The 17,690-nt window shown below is 36.0% G+C and overlaps 1 protein-coding gene across 2 annotated transcripts in view; it reads right to left on the reverse strand.

Moving 5' to 3' along the window:
• The window catches only part of LOC131064445 (uncharacterized), a 135,072-nt gene that overhangs the window by 47,368 nt on the left and 70,014 nt on the right, over window positions 1-17,690 (reverse strand). The gene's annotated exons all lie outside the window — the stretch shown is intronic.

The raw sequence follows: 17,690 nt of genomic DNA on the forward strand, positions 1-17,690 counted from the left end.
ATAATGACCATAGATATTCTTAAAAATATAATCGTCATATAAGATCTTAAAGTTTAGAACTACAAGGCAAAACAAGCCCCATGAAGTAAACAATTGGGTAAAATTATGCAGAGTCAATGAATACATATACAACCAAGTTTTATGACTATAGATACAATAAGTGGGATTTATGAGATCAAAACATTGAGATTCAAAAGGATAAAATAACCTCAATATGGTGGAAAAACAAGAAATTTCTATAATTTGACTTGGAAACTTCAAGAATCTGAATAATGAATCATAAAATGAGTGATTTCAAGCCATTGGACAACAGAGTCATTGTAAATATTAAAAACATTGATTACAAATCACAGTGTCATGCTAGATGGAAAGTGCAAAATCTCAAAACCAACAAAACACTAATTGTATTCACAAGAAACTTCCGGGGGATAGAAACTAGATAAACCATAAATTGTTCCAAATATCCATGTCTGAGATGCAAAACATTTATATCATGTATATAAAAAATACCGGTATACCAGTATAAAAGAAAATTCTCAGTTTTAGATGTATGATCTTGCAAAAACAACTGTAGTTCTTAAGAAAGATTTCACATATGATTCAGGAGCATCCAGGTTCCAGGTTCCAGGTTCATGGGCATTTGCACATCACCAAAACAATATGTTTTATGTTTTCAGTTTTGGCTTTATTTTCATGTGTTTGCCATTTTTGTCATCAATGTCACCTCGGCTACTCAAAGAGTGCTACAAGGACACGGATTTCTTTTTGATGACTTGGTGGTCAGCACCTCCTTTGGGGTTCGCAACATGGCTTAACTGCCTCCCGTGGATCTAGGTAAGTCTGGCGTTTGTAGCAGGTGTTGACAGCTCGAGCTTTTGGCGCAACAGCAAACATAACAACAATTGGTATCAGAGCCTTGGGTCACGGGTTCAAATCCTGGGAGGTCTCCTTCATTCCATCAGTGTGGAACCCTCAGTCGGTGCTGTGGGGGAGATTGTTGACTTGGTGGTCAGCACCTCCTTTGGGGTTCGCGACATGGCTTAACCACCTCCCATGGATCTGGGTTAAGTCTGGCGTTGTAGCGAGCGTTGACAGCTCGATCTTTTGGTGCAACGGCAAACATACCAACACTTTTATGTTTCAAACTTCTGTAGATGTGCTACAAAGCATCCTTGTGTTGCTATAGTCATGAAGCAAGTTGTTGCAGGACAGCCTTCGGTACTTGGACCACTACAGAAAATATAGCAGGAACTATGTGTGTTCCATGACAGGGACTGAGTAGTGCGCTACAGGAAGATAGCATGTATGCCTTGAGTATTGCCTTGGTTTAATTTTTCTAGCGTCTAAAGGTTGCAACAGTAATTACAAAATTTTAGTGCTGAGTTGCATCTTGAGTTGATTGAATGTAATATTGGGCAGTAAGATATGCAATATGGCTTCTACTTTAGGAATGTCGTAATTTCACACATATTCCCTTTGATTTGCTTTTCTTTTGACATCGTGACAGCTGCAAACTTTCTCTTATAAAAAGACTTTTGTGTTCATACACGCTATCATTGGCAGCCAGAACCTTTTAGATTGGGCATAATGTATTGCCTCCAGTAATAAACATTCTGTGATTTTCTTTCCACCTGGTAGCAGAGGGAAAACATGCTATTTTTCATGACTTATTTGCTGCCTTCCATGACCTTTCAGATCATTTGTCTTTAGTTGTAGTGATTGATCTACATTTCAAAAACTATTTTTTATGGCTGGAGCATTTTTCTTGGGCTCTATCTCTTGTACGTGGACTTTTATTCTATTATGCTTGGCCAGTTTCCTTTGCTAGGCCACACGCTAATTCAAAGGAGTTCTTTGCTATCAAAATTAAAAATGTTTTCTTGGCTGAATCTTCAGTTTTCACTGGTGTTTTTGTTATCATATTCAAGTTTGTGAGAGGATGAAAGTGGGTTGGTTGAGGTTGATGGAAAAAGAAAGAAATAGAAAAAAAAGGAACAAAGAGAATCTAATGCTTGTGTTGAAGAGAATGTTTGTAAGGATTGAATCATGGATCATTAAAAAGAAAGCAGCAGAGCAGGGTTGCTAGAATTGAACCACTGGTAAATGTTCTTCAGCTGGATGTAGAAGATAAGCTCAGCATGCTCTACTTTATAAATCCATCGATAGAGATAAAGAATCCATCAAATCATATTGTTGATTTATGATCTAACCAAGGTTGAAAATATCCGCAAAAAATCGTGAGTCGGGCGATTTCTCCAGAGTCAAAAAGCCTGCCAATTAAATCATGCAAAAAATCCCTGCCGATTTTTACAAAAAAATCACGTTATTTTCTAAGAAAAAATCTCAAGAACCCCCGATTAAAATCACCGTCTAAAGTATGTTTTGGTTTCTAAAGTCAAAACCTAAAAAAATTTTACAGTACTATAAAGGGCACGCTATATCTTTCTTTCCAATTTTGACCTGTGAAAGTTCATGCAGGAGAAGGGGCATTCAACGAGCAATGTTTCAACTTTATTTTCCTTCCATTCAGATTCGATAAATAACCGAAACAAATTAAAAAAATTTGGCAATAACTCTTTTGGCCCAAATACTCTTCTATAATATATATAAGAAAAATTTAATATATGATGGCAACCAGTAATATGTTATAAATATGTTATAAAAGAAGCCATTTGAAGCAATATATGATGGAAACCAGTACTATGTTATTATGTTCTATAAATTTAGTGTATTAAGTGTGTTTTTTTAAGAATATTTTAAGAAATTTTATATTTTCAAATGTTCAATAAATTTGCCGATTATTTGCCTAGTCCTGATTTTTCAAAAATTTGGGCCAAAAGAGTTATTGCCAAGTAAGAGTTTTTCAACTTTGGATTTAACAATTGCTCCACAACCAATTACATACAATTTTGCATTCCTTCAACCATAAATTCTTTACTTTTGGGGTTATTAACCTATTTGAACAAAATGGCACCAATAGTATTACTTTCATCCTTTTTGAGCATTTTGATTCGGCCTATGGGCTCCTGAGTCTTTACAGTTGGTGATTGAATGTTAATGATTCAAAAGATACACCTTTTAATATTTTAAAACATTTGGAGATCTAATTATTTTGATATTTGTCACTATAATGTGGGAATGTCATGTTAGTTTAGAGTTTCTATTTATATTCCTGTTTTTCTGATCAACATTAAATAGTTTTAAAAAATTTATTGTCTACAGACATGCTTATTTTCAGTGATTATTCCAATACTTATCTTATGGGACTCTTGATGATTTGTCTAGATCACAATATTGGTATATCACCCACCTTTTCCTTGATTTGATGCCTTCTAGACAGAGAAAGAGATACTAAATCTTTGAAAAGGAATTCCAAGCCTTTTGCACTCTGTAATAAGCCTTGCCGCTCATGGCAGTCTTCACAGTTCTTAATATATTTTCCCTAAACATAGCTCAGTCCACTTGACGTCTTATAGAATGCGTGTAAATTGACTAGCTGAGGTGTCTTTGCAAGTCTAACTCGCACTAATTGGGCATTTAGCATGCGCTTTTCATTTTTCAATAGGCACATGTGCTCATCGTTGTAAATTCATTCAGCCAACACAAACAAATAGCCCATCAGTATCATTTTAGCAGGTTTTCTTGTCTTCTAGAATTTCACTGAGTGCAGGTGGGGTCAGTCATGGTTACATCAGTCTATCCATCAAGCACCACAGAACCTGCTCCTGCTGGAAAACACACACCATTTTCACCTGATTCACAACAAATATATCTGGGTGCAGAGATGTGCATCCATCTGAATTTTTTCTGGTCTCACTAGGGCTTTCCATTGGCATCCATTCTCATATAAATGAATATAAGGAACTTTGATTCTAAAGGTTCAAAAAATATGATTGGTAAGAGGACTTCTTATATATTTGGAAAACGGTATTTCAACAGAAGATTAAAACCTAACAGAAACACTAGCTTAGTTGGTATATATAATGAAATGCTATTCCCCAAACCCTCTTGAAAATCAATAAAGGTATTGATATATTTCCAAATAATGTTCAAGGAAATTTATGAATGTCAGAAGTTCATTGTCTCAGAAGAATAATGCTGGGGTGGACAATTCAGTAGATATGCATAATCAAAAGATTCAAAACAACCATAGGTTCTTTCTTGGAAATGCTAATTAAGCTGGAACATTTTATTTCCTTCAGGGTTCTGCAGACGGATTTGCTTTCAACAAATTTTCTTTTTAAGGAGAATAACTCATTGCTTTTAGTAAATCATTCCCAATTCAATTGTTACAATGTTCTTCACAGGCAGTCTTATGCAAGTACATGCTCAATATAGAATACCTTAATTTTCAAGCATTTCACAAAAACACAAATTCAAAGGTTTCTGACCAAAATACTAGGATTCTCCAAAACTGGATCATTAACTCACAGAGTTGCACCAGATATGCGCAATTATTTTCTTTCAAATATTTATTTTCTAGTTATATTTTCAAAGGCTGAAACAAGCTGTAAATTTCTGAGGGGTCCCTGGTCTCAAGACGATGTCAATTGGTATGTGCAGTTTTGGTTCCCACAATGTGCCATTTCAGTCATGTCATCTAAAGTATACAAGCAGGACATATGCACCAAAAAATAAACACGTACTATAGGTTCCATATGTCTTTCACTAATGGGTAAGCCTTGACTCAAAGCACACCAGGACAGGGTATAAGGTCCCGCTAGTCTTTTAGAACAACGACGTGTACAATCAGAACACATTCATAACAAATCAATTTTGATTAGCGTTTAATACTATGGTTAATTGACTCCTGAATTATGTCACCTTGAGTATCACCAATATGAATCCTTGTGTATCTTTCATAACTTCAATTCTGACTTGATAAGATGCTTTATTAGTGACTGCCATCCCAAAGAAGGTGATGATGACCTTCAAATACTTTAAGATTCAAAATGCCATTAGGACATGATTTTTTATGGGTTGCTAACAAGATTGATCCTTCCAATGGAATCCTTGAAAATCACGTATAGGTCAAAATTCTGGTTAACATATGGAGAATCATCTTGTCTGTACATCATGCTTTGTCAACTTATATCACTTTACTTGACTTTAATTTATGGGAGCTTCTTTGCTCAAATCTTGGCTCTCTTTTTGCAATAATTGCCTTCCTCTCTTCTTTCTTATCTTTAACTTCAGTGAGAACTTGCTAATGATTATGCAATCATCAAATGTCATTATCTTCTTGACATAAAACTCCTAAATATCTTGCACTTGGCCACACAAGCACTGGACTTCAACACTGCACTTATTTTATCAATACTTTGCAAAACCTGTTGTTAAGACTAAGGGTGATATTCACCTCGCAATCTTTTTAGACTATTGTGATTTATTTCTTCATATCTGATTAATTATGTGTGCATCTCTAACGATCATGAAATGAGACAACTTTAATGTACACGTGAGGTTGGGAGTTAATTATATAATAAATTATTTTACTTGGAATAAAAGTGCAAGAGACATGATGTCGGAGGATGCATAGTAAGGCAGCATCGAACACTTAGCAGGAAGTGAATAGCAATCTATGACAATTTAAGATTTTGCAAGATGAGTAAGAAGCACCTTTGGCATTTTAAAAGGTGTAAGAAAGCATCCATGATGATGTGCAACAAAGTGGTTGTCTTTTTTGGACTTGGGGAGTGGTTATTTTGTCCCTAAGCTATTTTTGTCCTCTAGTAAGGTTGAACAACCGAGTTCATGAGAAATGTCTCAACACTTCTAGAAAGATGCTTGTAACTCATGGACACATGTCATAAGGTCTCTTTTGCATGTTGACTACTCAAATCATGGTTTGAGTCCATTTGTATTGGAAACAATTTATGTTTCCTTGGATTATATTTGCCTACATATTTGAGTCATACATAGTGATTTGTATGATTTTATAGGTTTAGTTGTTATGCTATTGGAATGTTGCAGACCAAAACGAGTCGTGTTGATGTACTCCACACTTCAGATTAATATATGCTCATACTCTGGTTGTGGAGTTTCTTATCTGAAAGGATTTTCTTTATATCAATCCCTGTTCTTGTCCTATTGCATGTTTTTTTTATTTCTGAAGTGTTATTTCCATTTCTATACATGTTTTATCGTTTTGTAAGCACTAATTTTTCCCCCGAAATATACCGATTTTTTCTTAAATTGTTCACCTGCAATTTTAAATACATTTTTATGTGTATATGCATTTAAATTTATATAAAATCGCGAAATAAACGCATTCAAATATCAAGAGAAACCTAAACACGATTTTCATTGAAACTTGACTTTTTTAGACTTCTACAACTCCAGCAAAAGCTTTTGCAGGTAAGGGGGTCCTATCATCTGCTACCAAGCGGTTGGTTTTCGGAGTTTTTGTGCCTGGGCAAAGGGTTTTCATCTCCTACACAGCTTCATAGGGTTTAAAAAAAAGTTTTTCATATTTACGATTTGTGTTTTTCTTTTATAAAATCTTATATATGCTTTTTACTTTTTAATAATAGAGTTCATAACTTTATTTTAATTATATTTAAAAAATTTACATTTATAATATTGAAATCTAAGACTATTAACTTTTAGTAAATTAAATTTAATATTTAAAAAATATTTAATTTAAGTTTTAAAACTATTAATTTATAAGATATCACATATTCAAATATTTATTAAATTTAAGAAATATTTTAAATTTTTAATAATCGATTATATAATTTTATTTTATATATATTAATTTTTTGTTAAGAATTTTAACTTTAATAAAATTGCAATTTAATATTATTTTATTTTTTATAAAACATTAAAAAATATTATTTTTAATAAATTACAATTTAATATTTTAAAATATTTAATTTAAGTTTTAAATTATCAATTTATTAAATTTATAATAAATATAAATATTGATTAAATTTGAGAAATATAGTACAATTTTATTTTAATATTACCAAATTTTAAACTTACTTCTATTTTAAATTTATTATAAGTAATTTAAACATTTAATAATTATGATTACTATATAAAGCAGAATCATAAAAATGAGGTTTTGGTAGCTTCTACAACGGCGGCCATGGAATTGGCATGAATCCTCAAAGCTTCTGCATTAAAAACCATGTCATTGGGAGAATAAGGTTGATAGGGCCAAGTCAAAAAACAGCATTGTGGCTACAGGTGCAAATTGCATACCGATTGGGGAAAGGAAAGATGGAATCCCTCCAAACAGACAGAGGGAAAACCCTAAGAGGAAGCAGAATGATACATGGAATGGGACGGGTCTGAAAAGAAACCAAGGTCCATTCAGATTTGGCCTGAGGGATTGGGTTGAACCAAAAAGAGATTTCCAGTTCAGGAGTCAGAGTAGAAATAAGCAATGGAATGCTAAATCATGGGGAGGAGGTCGATGGCTCAAAAAAGATATAGGGAAGCTAGGCAGGGAGGAGACCCGGCTTACCTAAAGAAGATTGGGAGTAAAATGATCATGCTTCCACCAAACCTTCTCAAATCATCTGCGGATAGTTTGAAGGCGAGAGCATTATTTGTTAAGTGGCACAGGAATGAGAGCTCATAGGAGGAGATCATGACATGGTGGAGAGAATTCTATATAGGCAAGTTAAGCATTCGACCCCTACAAAATAAGTTTTTTCTAATAGAATGCATTGAACCTCATTTGAAAATGGATCTATTGTATGGTAGACCTATTTTTTTTCAAAGGTTCTATCTTTTATAGACTTAACTGGAACCTAGGGTTTGATCCTCAGAAGAATAATATAGTCAAAAAAACAAACTTGGATTAGTCTGATGGGTCTCCCATCGAACTTTTGGGCACAAGAAGCCCTAGTTAGAATAGGAGACACATTAGACACATGTCTAGGCATAGATGAGAATTTTCTGAGTGGGAAATAAGGTGATGTGACCAACTTGTTTGTGGAGATTGACTCAAACTTGGGAATCTATAAAGAATTGGAAATTCTATTAGAGTTTGGCAGATGGAAACAAAAAATTGAGGAAATGAAGAACAAAAACCCTGGGAAATGCATAATGAGAATAGACATGAAAACTGGGAACTCTCCCCCTCCATCGGGCTCAAACAAACCCAATAATGATATATGAGAAAATGTGGAGGATCAAAGCAAAGATGGGAGCCAAATAGAGGGGAATAACCCACCAAATAGAGGATGTATGAGTAAGGATACAGTCCATACAGAGCATAAAACTTTGGGAGATAGCTCAATTCATCATCCAGATTCAGTTTCAGAACACATGCAAATGAACCATAAAGAGACAAATGAAGCTACTAGGAACACAAATTCAAGGTATGGGGGCTTTGTTAGGATTATAGAAACCTCAAATATAATCTTAGAAAAGAGTTTGGTAATCAATGAAGAGGAGTCCCAGAAAACAGAAAATCAAAGTATAACAGCCCCCTCTATTGGCAAATATGAGATTTTAAAGAAGGATAGTGAGGCTCTCAGTAAGGAGATTTCCGATCAGATGAATCTTCTGAAGGGAGGAAGAAACTTAGAGATGATAGAAAACACAAATGAAGAAAGAGTCCTTGAGACAATAATGGACACTCATGGACAGGGGAACTGTCCATCTGAATTAAAGGCAGTATGTGAATTTATGGGTCTATCCCTATCAACAAACATAAATTCGGAGATTCTCAAAGAAGCCAATTTCAAAATGATACAGTGTTTAGGAAAACGAGGGGATAGAAGAGAGCAGAAAAGTTTACCATTCGAGGAAAAAAATTTCGCCAACACAGAGGGAGAGAGATAGGCGATCAGGAATGTTTAGGTTTGTGTCTTTGCTGTCCTCAAAAAGAGAAACCAGAATGTGGAAAATCAAGAGGGAAAAGAAGAGGTAGAAAGTCACTAGCTGAGCTCAGGCTAATAGACAATTACGCTAAAGATCAAACCAACATCACATCAATGTTGAATGCAAGGAAGGGGAAGATCCTTCCCAAGGAATCATGAAGCTATTAACGTGGAATGTTAGGGGTCTCAATGCCTGCCCCTTACAAGAGGCGCTTAATCAGGTGTGGAATCAAAAAATTGCAACCAGAGATGGTTTTAATTCAAGAAACAAAAGTGAACAAGGAGGAAATGGAGAGATTCAAAAAGAGCTTAGGACATTGGGAATATAGAGCAGTTCAAGCTGATGGTGCAGCAGGAGGTTTAGCCATCATATGGAACCCTAGAAGAGTGGATGTGGAGCTGAGGGCAGAGAGGAGCAATTGGATGGCACGCTTTGTGAGGAGCTTTAACAATGGGGTTAGTTTTAAAGTTATTAATGTTTATGGTCTGATCCAAATAGACAAAAAAAGAGCACTATGGAGAGACATTGAAGAATTTCTTAGTTACAATGACTCTCCTCACACAATCTTAGGGGGAGACTTCAATGCCATCTTACATCTATCAGAAAAGAAAGGGGGTATCCAAAGGGAGCTACAAACACATTGATTTCAGAGATTGGATCACTCAGAACAATCTAATAGACATCAAGTGTGAGAACGAGGTGTTCACCTGGAACAACAAAAGAAGAGGTTTTAATAATATACCAAAAAACCTGACAGATTCTTCTTTAAAGTAGATGTATTGTCTTTTAAAGGAGAAATGGTTTCGACTATTGTAGCACGGGTGGGATCGGACCATTACCCATAATGTTGGACATATTGGAGGAACTGAGACCCAAACATAGCCCCTTTAAATTTGAAAAAATGTGGATGAAGCATGGAGAATTTTATGACCTCATTGAAAAGTGGTGTTAGGAGGAAAATTGTGTAGGTTCAAAATTGTTCTGCTTTGTCTCAAAAATGAAAACAGTAAAACAGAAGCTGCTAAAATGGAATAGAGAAAAATTCCAAAACATTTTTATAAGGAAAAAGGAAGTAGAGGACAAGATGAAAGTAGTTTCAGAAGATGTCATCAGAAAGGAAATGGATACAAGGCTTTATGAGAAAGAAAAATTTTGTTAGCAAAGCATCATGAATTACTAGCTAAAGAAGAAATGTTCTAGAGAGAGAAATCCAGAGAAACTTGGCTAGCAAAGGGGGATAGTAACTCAAAAAAATTTCATACAAGCACCAAGGTCAGAACAGGAACCAATAGGATACTCAGTATCACCAAAGAGGATGGATCAGTAGTGGATAAGCTAGAAAAGGTTGCAAAAGAAAGTGTCAACTACTTCAAAGAAATGTTTAACAACTGGGAAGGCTCTAATTTAACTAAACAAGCAAAGATGTTAGCTTGTATTCCCAATAAGATATTGGAGAGACAAAATCTCAATTTGACATCAAAATTTACTAAGATAGAGATACATTTAGCTCTACCCCAATAAGACCCAAACAAAACTCTCGGACCAGCAGGTTTCCTGAAAGTTTTTATCAAAAATGTTGGCACATCTTAGGAAAGAGATGGCAGAAGCTCTGGAAGCAGCTAGAAATGGTGGCAGATTTCTAAAGGAAATCAATAACACTTGCCTAGTAATAACACTTTATGCAACACCCTATATAAGGTTTTAGTAAAAGCTTTAGCGAATCGCTTAAAGCTAGTATTACCACAAATTATTGTGAAGGATCAATCAGCATTTGTGCCAAGTAGGTCTATTTTAGATGGTATTATAATAGCTTAGGAAGCAATCCACTTTATTTACACAAAAAAACTACCCAGCATGCTAATCAAACTTGACATAAAGAAAGCCTATGGCAAGGTAGATTGGAGATTCCTATGTAAATGTCTAGAAGCTTTTGGTTTTAGCAAACAATGGATAGAGCTCATTTTTTACTGCATAGCCACTCCAAAATTCTCAGTAATCATCAACGGATCTCCTGAGGATTATTTTGAGGCTTCCAGAGGGTTAAGAGAAGGGGATCCACTCTCTCCCTTCTTGTTTATCATTCATTATGGCAAAGGCTCTAGGAAGAAATATTCAAAAAGCACAATCATTGGAAAAGATTAAAGGGATCAGTATTACCAGCACTATCTCGGATGGGACACATCAACAATTTGCGGATGATACAATGCTATTGGGGGTAGGATCTGCTCAAGAGACTTCAAACTTTAAGACTATATTGGATAACTACACTAGGGTCTCTGGCCAGCAGATCAATCTAGAAAAGTCAGAGGTTTTCCTTTTTTTTACATTCAGCCATGGTTGGAAAGAGAAATTCTGGGAATGCTGAAGCTTAACAAAGGTATTCTTCCTTGTAAGTATCTAGGCCTTCCACTTGAAAGTGGCATTAGGTCATCCAAACTATGGGACCCATTAAAGGAGAATGTGGAGAAGAAATTGTCCTTGTGGAAAGGCAAATGGCTAACATGGGCAAGAAGAGTAGTCATGCTTAAGGCAGCTTTGTCTGCCATGCCCATTTATCTTTTGTCTTGCTTGGCTCTCCCTATAGGCGCTGTCAGAGGCTCAATAAGCGGTTAAGGTCATTCTTTTGGCAAAGATTGGAGGAGAAGAAGATGGCACTAATAGCTTGAAATTCAGTTTGCAAACCTAAGGAGTATGGTGGGGTAGGGCTGAGGAATCAAGTGTGGCAAAACTGAGCTTTAGGGGCAAAATTAGTGTGAAAGATATATGAGCAGCCACATCTAAAATGGGTTAAAATCTTACAAGGAAAATGTCTTGTAGGGGAAGATGCGGAGGCAATTTTCAGAACAGACAACCCTCCTAAAGGATCTAGAGTATGGAACTTCATCCTCTCTTGCAGAGAACTGATTATGACAAGATTGACTTGGGATGTAGAAGACAGTTCTAAGGCACTATTCTGGGATGACTCATGGCAGGGACATCCTTCTATTAGCTCTATGATGAACACGGTAAGATTAGAAGACAAATGTTAGATGGTTTGGGGCTCTCATTTGCAGGATTTTGTAAGGTTTAAAGATGCAAGGAAAGCTGGTGAGTGGGAATGGAGATCTTTTGATAATCTAAATATTCCAAGAGAAGATAAATGGCTTTCAAGGAATCTAGGGACAAATTGATATGGACTGGGTCAAAATTGGGATCATACTCTGCTAAGGAGGGGTATAAAGATCTCATCAAGCAGCAAAATTGGAATCAATCAGAACTATCTCTGCAATTGTGTTGGAATAAAGTATGCCTGCCCAAAGCTGGTATTTTTACTTGGGCAATGCTAAAAGGGAGAGTTCTCACAACATAATTGTTTAGGAGAATTGGATTTAATGGACCCTCAAGATGTGCTCTATGTGAACAAGAAGAAGAAACCATCAACCACCTTTTCCTACAGTGCCCATACACTCTTCAATGCCGGCAATAGTTGTGTGCTAAACTAGGGTGGACCACAGCACTGCCTTTTGATATACTAAGCCTATTAAAAGTTGGCCAATGTTAAATAGATTTGGATTATATAGTGGACTGTGGATTGCAAGCCCTTCAATTTTAGCATGGGAGATATGGAAGGAATGGAACAGAAGAATCTTTAAAGAAATAAAGATGAACAGTGAAACATTAATTAACAAAAATGAAATTGCTATCGTGGAGATAGTTAACATAGAAACGAGAATAAATCTCAAAAACACTCTTCTTTTACACATTGGGATGGATTATCCAGGGGCCGCTGGGATGGACTCAAAATCTCTCAATTCTTTGGGAAGGGTGGGGAGGAAAGTAAACAAGCTAGACTAGATTGCAGGTGGGAAACGACTAGGGAGGGATGGTATAAATTAAATTTTGATGGAGCAGCCAAAGTAAATCCAAGTATATCCGGTGCAAGATGTGTCATTTATAAATGGGATGGAAAGAACATTGCAAAATTAGCCGAACCTCTGCAGCAAGGTTCCAATTATCAAGCAAAATTTCAAGCTTTAGTGATAGGCCTTCTCAAATGTAAATCTTTAGGGATTCAACGATTAGAAATTCAAGGAGATTCGGCAATAGTGATCAATGCTCTAAGGAAGAAACAACCCCAAACTAGAAACTGAATACTTTACTCGGAAGGGCGTTATGCATCATCAAGTCATTTGAGGCAGTCTTGATCACTCATATTTATAGAGAAGGAAATCATTTTGCAGACGAGATGGCAAACAAAGCGGCAGATGGAATCCGATTAGAAATTAATGATATTGTATAATCAAAATTGCACAGGGACGCCTAATATTTAGTATAATGTTTGCTAACGCTCAAGCATTTTCTGGTTAACTTTGAGATCAGGATTTTTGCTTCCTTTGGTGCTAGTGGGAGATTTAAATTCAAATTTGATGAAAGAGCGGGTAGGACCAGCTCTAGCTAAGGTGGCAGGTCTATTGTAATGTCCCCATCCTAGTCAGGGACTTGGGATTGAGGAGTTAGCCTATTTTTGGACACTTGTAGGCTAACAGAGTATGGATCAAGGGGTCAATAATGCAGTATCTTGAGGAGTGGTCTGTCTATTTGTTCTAGTTCAGTGTTGAGTTCAGTTTTGGTCTTCATTTCATCAGTTTCTGACACTTTATGAAAATTTCCTATTTTTTAGGGAAAATTTGCTAAAAATAGACATGGTCCTATTTTCATTGGCTTGGCAAACGGTGGCCCTAGCTTCTGACAGATTCGGTTTCCGAGCAATAATGGAGAGATATGAATTTTTAAGTGGTTCCACAGGCAATAGATATTTTAATGAAATATTAATATAAAATCATAAAGTGCATCACTTAAATTTATTTAAGTGAAAATTTATTATCTCCTAAGCTAGGCGTTGCTTTTAGGGTTAAGTTGGAAACCTTAAAAGCAAGTTATTATTTTTAAATCCCTAATTGCCAAAAATCGCACCTTTTGGGTATTTAGGCAGCCAAGATGGAAATTAAACCTTATTCTTGATATTGAGCATTTGACATTTTCTTCTGAGCACTTGGCTATGGCGGCTAGGGTTTGGACCTGTTTTGGAGAGCGTGCATTCTTCAGAATTAAGTAGCTTTGAGATTGTGAAAGATCAATCAAATTGTTGCAGCTTGGTTGGCTTCATTCGGAAGTCAAATTGAATTGAATTGGGGCAGATTTGGCTTCTTACAAGGCAGATTTGTTGTAGGGTTTCCTTATTTACTGTCTTGTTGTTGATTCTTTTGTGGTTTGGAGGCTTCTTTTCCCAAACAAACAGCTTGCTCATTTATTGGCACCATCTTCCACTGCTTGGGTGTCTTAGTATTTAAATAAGAGCAGATCCGAATTGTTTCAGAATAAAAATCAGAACTTTGTAAGTTGCTGATTTATTCTTGCTTTTCAATAAATTGGATAAGGACCTACGGGTATGATTCTAAATTCTCCAATTCATTGTTTCAGTTGATTAAATTCATGTATTATTCAATATGTGTTGCAAATTAAAGAAACCCTCTTCTGCAACTTCTGTCTATTTCTGAAAGACCATCTTAATAATTAAAATTTACAAAGAAGATCTACAAATTACAGCAGGTTGAAGAGTTGAAACAGCAAGGGTTCATCACATCTACTCAGCACCATCATGAGAGTGGTGGCAATATTAATAGTTTATTACCGTTGAAATGATGGGATACATTTTCAAGGGATAGCAATTATGACTTGGCAGGTATGAAGGGACCGGAATTCTCAATGGTTAAATGTTTTCCTTGAACTATGAGTTGGATGGACGAAGCGTCGGCAGTAGTACTATGTCGCCACCTCCATTCATCAACTTAAAATTATTGGCCACATGCGAGAAGCAGAGGAAGGAGATTTCAAAGGATTTGCTTTTATGGTCCCTAGATTCACATTTAATTCTAGACGAAACTTGTTCAAGAAGATTAGGCAATTTCCTATTAAATAGGAAAATAAATTAACTTCTAATTCAGTCCACATTTTTTCTCCAAGTTTGTAGTCGAACAAAGCTAGAGGTGTTACCGGTTCCGGTTCGGATTCAGGTTCAGATTCGGGTACGGATTCGCGGATTCGGCAAAAAAAAAAAAAAAAATTGGGTATGGGTACGGGTTCGTCCATACATATATATATATATATATATATATATATATATATATATATATATATATGTTCAAACTTCAAACATCAAAATTATATATGTTCACAGTTCAAACATACAAATATGAAACATACAATGTAACTTTCCCATACAATGATACATAAATGATAACAGATAAATCATAAATCATAAATCCATAATTGCCAATGCCAATAAATATTCTGATATTGATATATCATAAATCATAAATGTAATATCATATTCATAATTTGCAAAAAAGATAATATTCAAGTTTCAAGTTTCAAAATGTGAAAATGTCATGACACAATAAAGTATAAAGTTAAACATTCAAATTACAAGCCATCTATGGGATTTAAATTCCATATTCATCTTCATCTGAAGCATCCAACCCAAGCCCACGGTCATCAAGTGGTTCAAATTCAGCATCAATTGAACCAATATCAAATGGAATGCCACTCCCACTAGCTATGTCTCTCTCAAATTCCATAACCGCCTCGTCTATAGAGACTTGGCAAAGTTGTGCAACTGTAGCATCTAAATCAGCACACTCAAGGGCTAGATCCCAATTCCTTGTTACACCCTCACTATATTCAGGGTCCTTATGTGACAACAAACGAAGGTTGGAGTGTACGTAGACCAAATCCTCAGCTTTCTTTGCACCCAAACGATTACGTTTGACTGAATGGATGAAGAAGTATGTACTCCAATTCCGCTCAGCTGAAGATGAACTTGCAACCTGTTAAAAGTTAAAACATAATTAGAAATTTATAAATTAAAATTATAAAATAAAAATATGATAGCATCAAATGGAATTGGAAAACTATAAAAATAAAAAATAAAAAGATACATACTTGGGAGTTAAGTTTAATTGCAAGAGGCTGCAAGTAAACGGAGCCTTGACCATGTACATACCACCACTCATCAGCATCCATCCCATATCTAGCATTAAGAGCTACAACATCATGATTTTTTGCAAATACAAATTGGCCAAACTCCCTCATGACAATATTTCTTGTCTCCTCATCTTGATATATCTTTTTAAAGGCAGCCCTATAGCCAGAAGCAACCTCTGCATCTCTATATGGTGGCACCCTCCTTGGTGTTGCAAGCATCTCTACACTATAAAATTTTGGCATCAAAGCAAATGCTAAGAGATGTAAGGGGGTGGTCATCTTGTTCCAACGGTCAACAACAATTTTCTGCACAACTTTGAAAAATGTTTCCGTTGGGTCATTTTCTTTTCTATTTATTACTTCTTTTATTTTTCCCACCATGCAATCCATGCCATCATAAATCTCGCCCAAACATGGGCGATCGGTATCAACATACCTGATCATGCTCATGATGGGCTTGGTGAAATTCAAAACATATTCCACATCATCCCACCATTTCTCACTAAGGATCAATGCTCTTACTTTTAGAGCTCTTTCTGTGTGGGACTGCTTCCATGCACTCCACAAGCTGTTGATGACCATAGAACTCAAGGCATCTCGCACCTTTAGAAGTCGTCTTAAGACGAGCGTGTGAGATACAAATCGTGTTTCAGCAACCTAACATGACATAACAAAATACACAACATATATCAAATGCAAGTCTATAAAAAATACAAATTTAAAACTAAAAAATTAAAAAATTAAATTTAAAATTAGTAATTATAAATTACCTTCAACAACTTCAACTTGGAGAAGGTCCTGAAAATGGCTTGTGACATATGATGATTAGTCACAAACATTTGAATCTCCTCGCCCTCCGCATACAGTTTTTTTACCCAATCAATTTGTGTGCCAAGCTTTTGCATGATTAAATTGAGTGAGTGTACTGCGCATGGTGTCCAAAAGATGTGACCATATGTAGCCTCCACTATAGTCCCTAATGCCCTACAATTTTTAGCATTGTCAGTTACAACTTGGACAACATTTTGAGGCCCCACCATGTCAATGCATTCTATCAAGATATTGGCAATGAAACTTGCATCTTTCACTTGCCCCTCACAATCCACTGCTTTCAAAAACATTGCCCCTTTAGGACACACTGCTATAACATTGATCAATGGCCTATTTTTACAATCTTTCCATCCATCAGAAACAATGGTCACACCTGTTTCCTGCCATGTATCTTTGATGACCTTCAACTATGACTCTACGGATGCTTTCTCCTTTGCCAATAAGGTGGTTCTCACCTTTTCATACCCTGGACAAACATAATCAGAAGGTGTATTGCAAAGAGTATGCATCATGTCCCGAAAGTAAGGTGATCTAACAAGGTTGAAAGGAAGCCCATTGCCACAAAGGCAACGTCCAATTTTGGAATCTGCAATCTCTCTCAGTTCATTTCTGAAGGCAAAATCCAATGGGCCTCTTTTCCGTGAAGCCACAACATTCCGATTCTCTACTGCATCAACTGGTGGGTTTTGCATGAAAGGATGTGAACCAGCTGGTCTTGTGGAGCCAATGCTACTAGAAGGCCTCTTAGACATTGAGCTTGGATGGACAAGAGGATGATCAGTCTTTGCTTTGCTACTTCTCCTATTAGCTTCCTCTTGTTCTCTAATATATCCCAAAACTAGAGCTATTGACAGCCCCTAGCCATCTGATCCCTTACAAAATTTTATTCCACGCCCAAGGATGAAACAAAGGTGGCCTTTCACTCGAAAGTATGAGCTGGTATACTCAGTGCCACAATGGTTGCATTGCCAAACAAAACCCCCACCACCAGACACTGG

This window comes from Cryptomeria japonica, chromosome 1, assembly GCF_030272615.1.
Source record: "Cryptomeria japonica chromosome 1, Sugi_1.0, whole genome shotgun sequence".
In the NCBI taxonomy this organism is placed as follows: domain Eukaryota; kingdom Viridiplantae; phylum Streptophyta; class Pinopsida; order Cupressales; family Cupressaceae; genus Cryptomeria; species Cryptomeria japonica.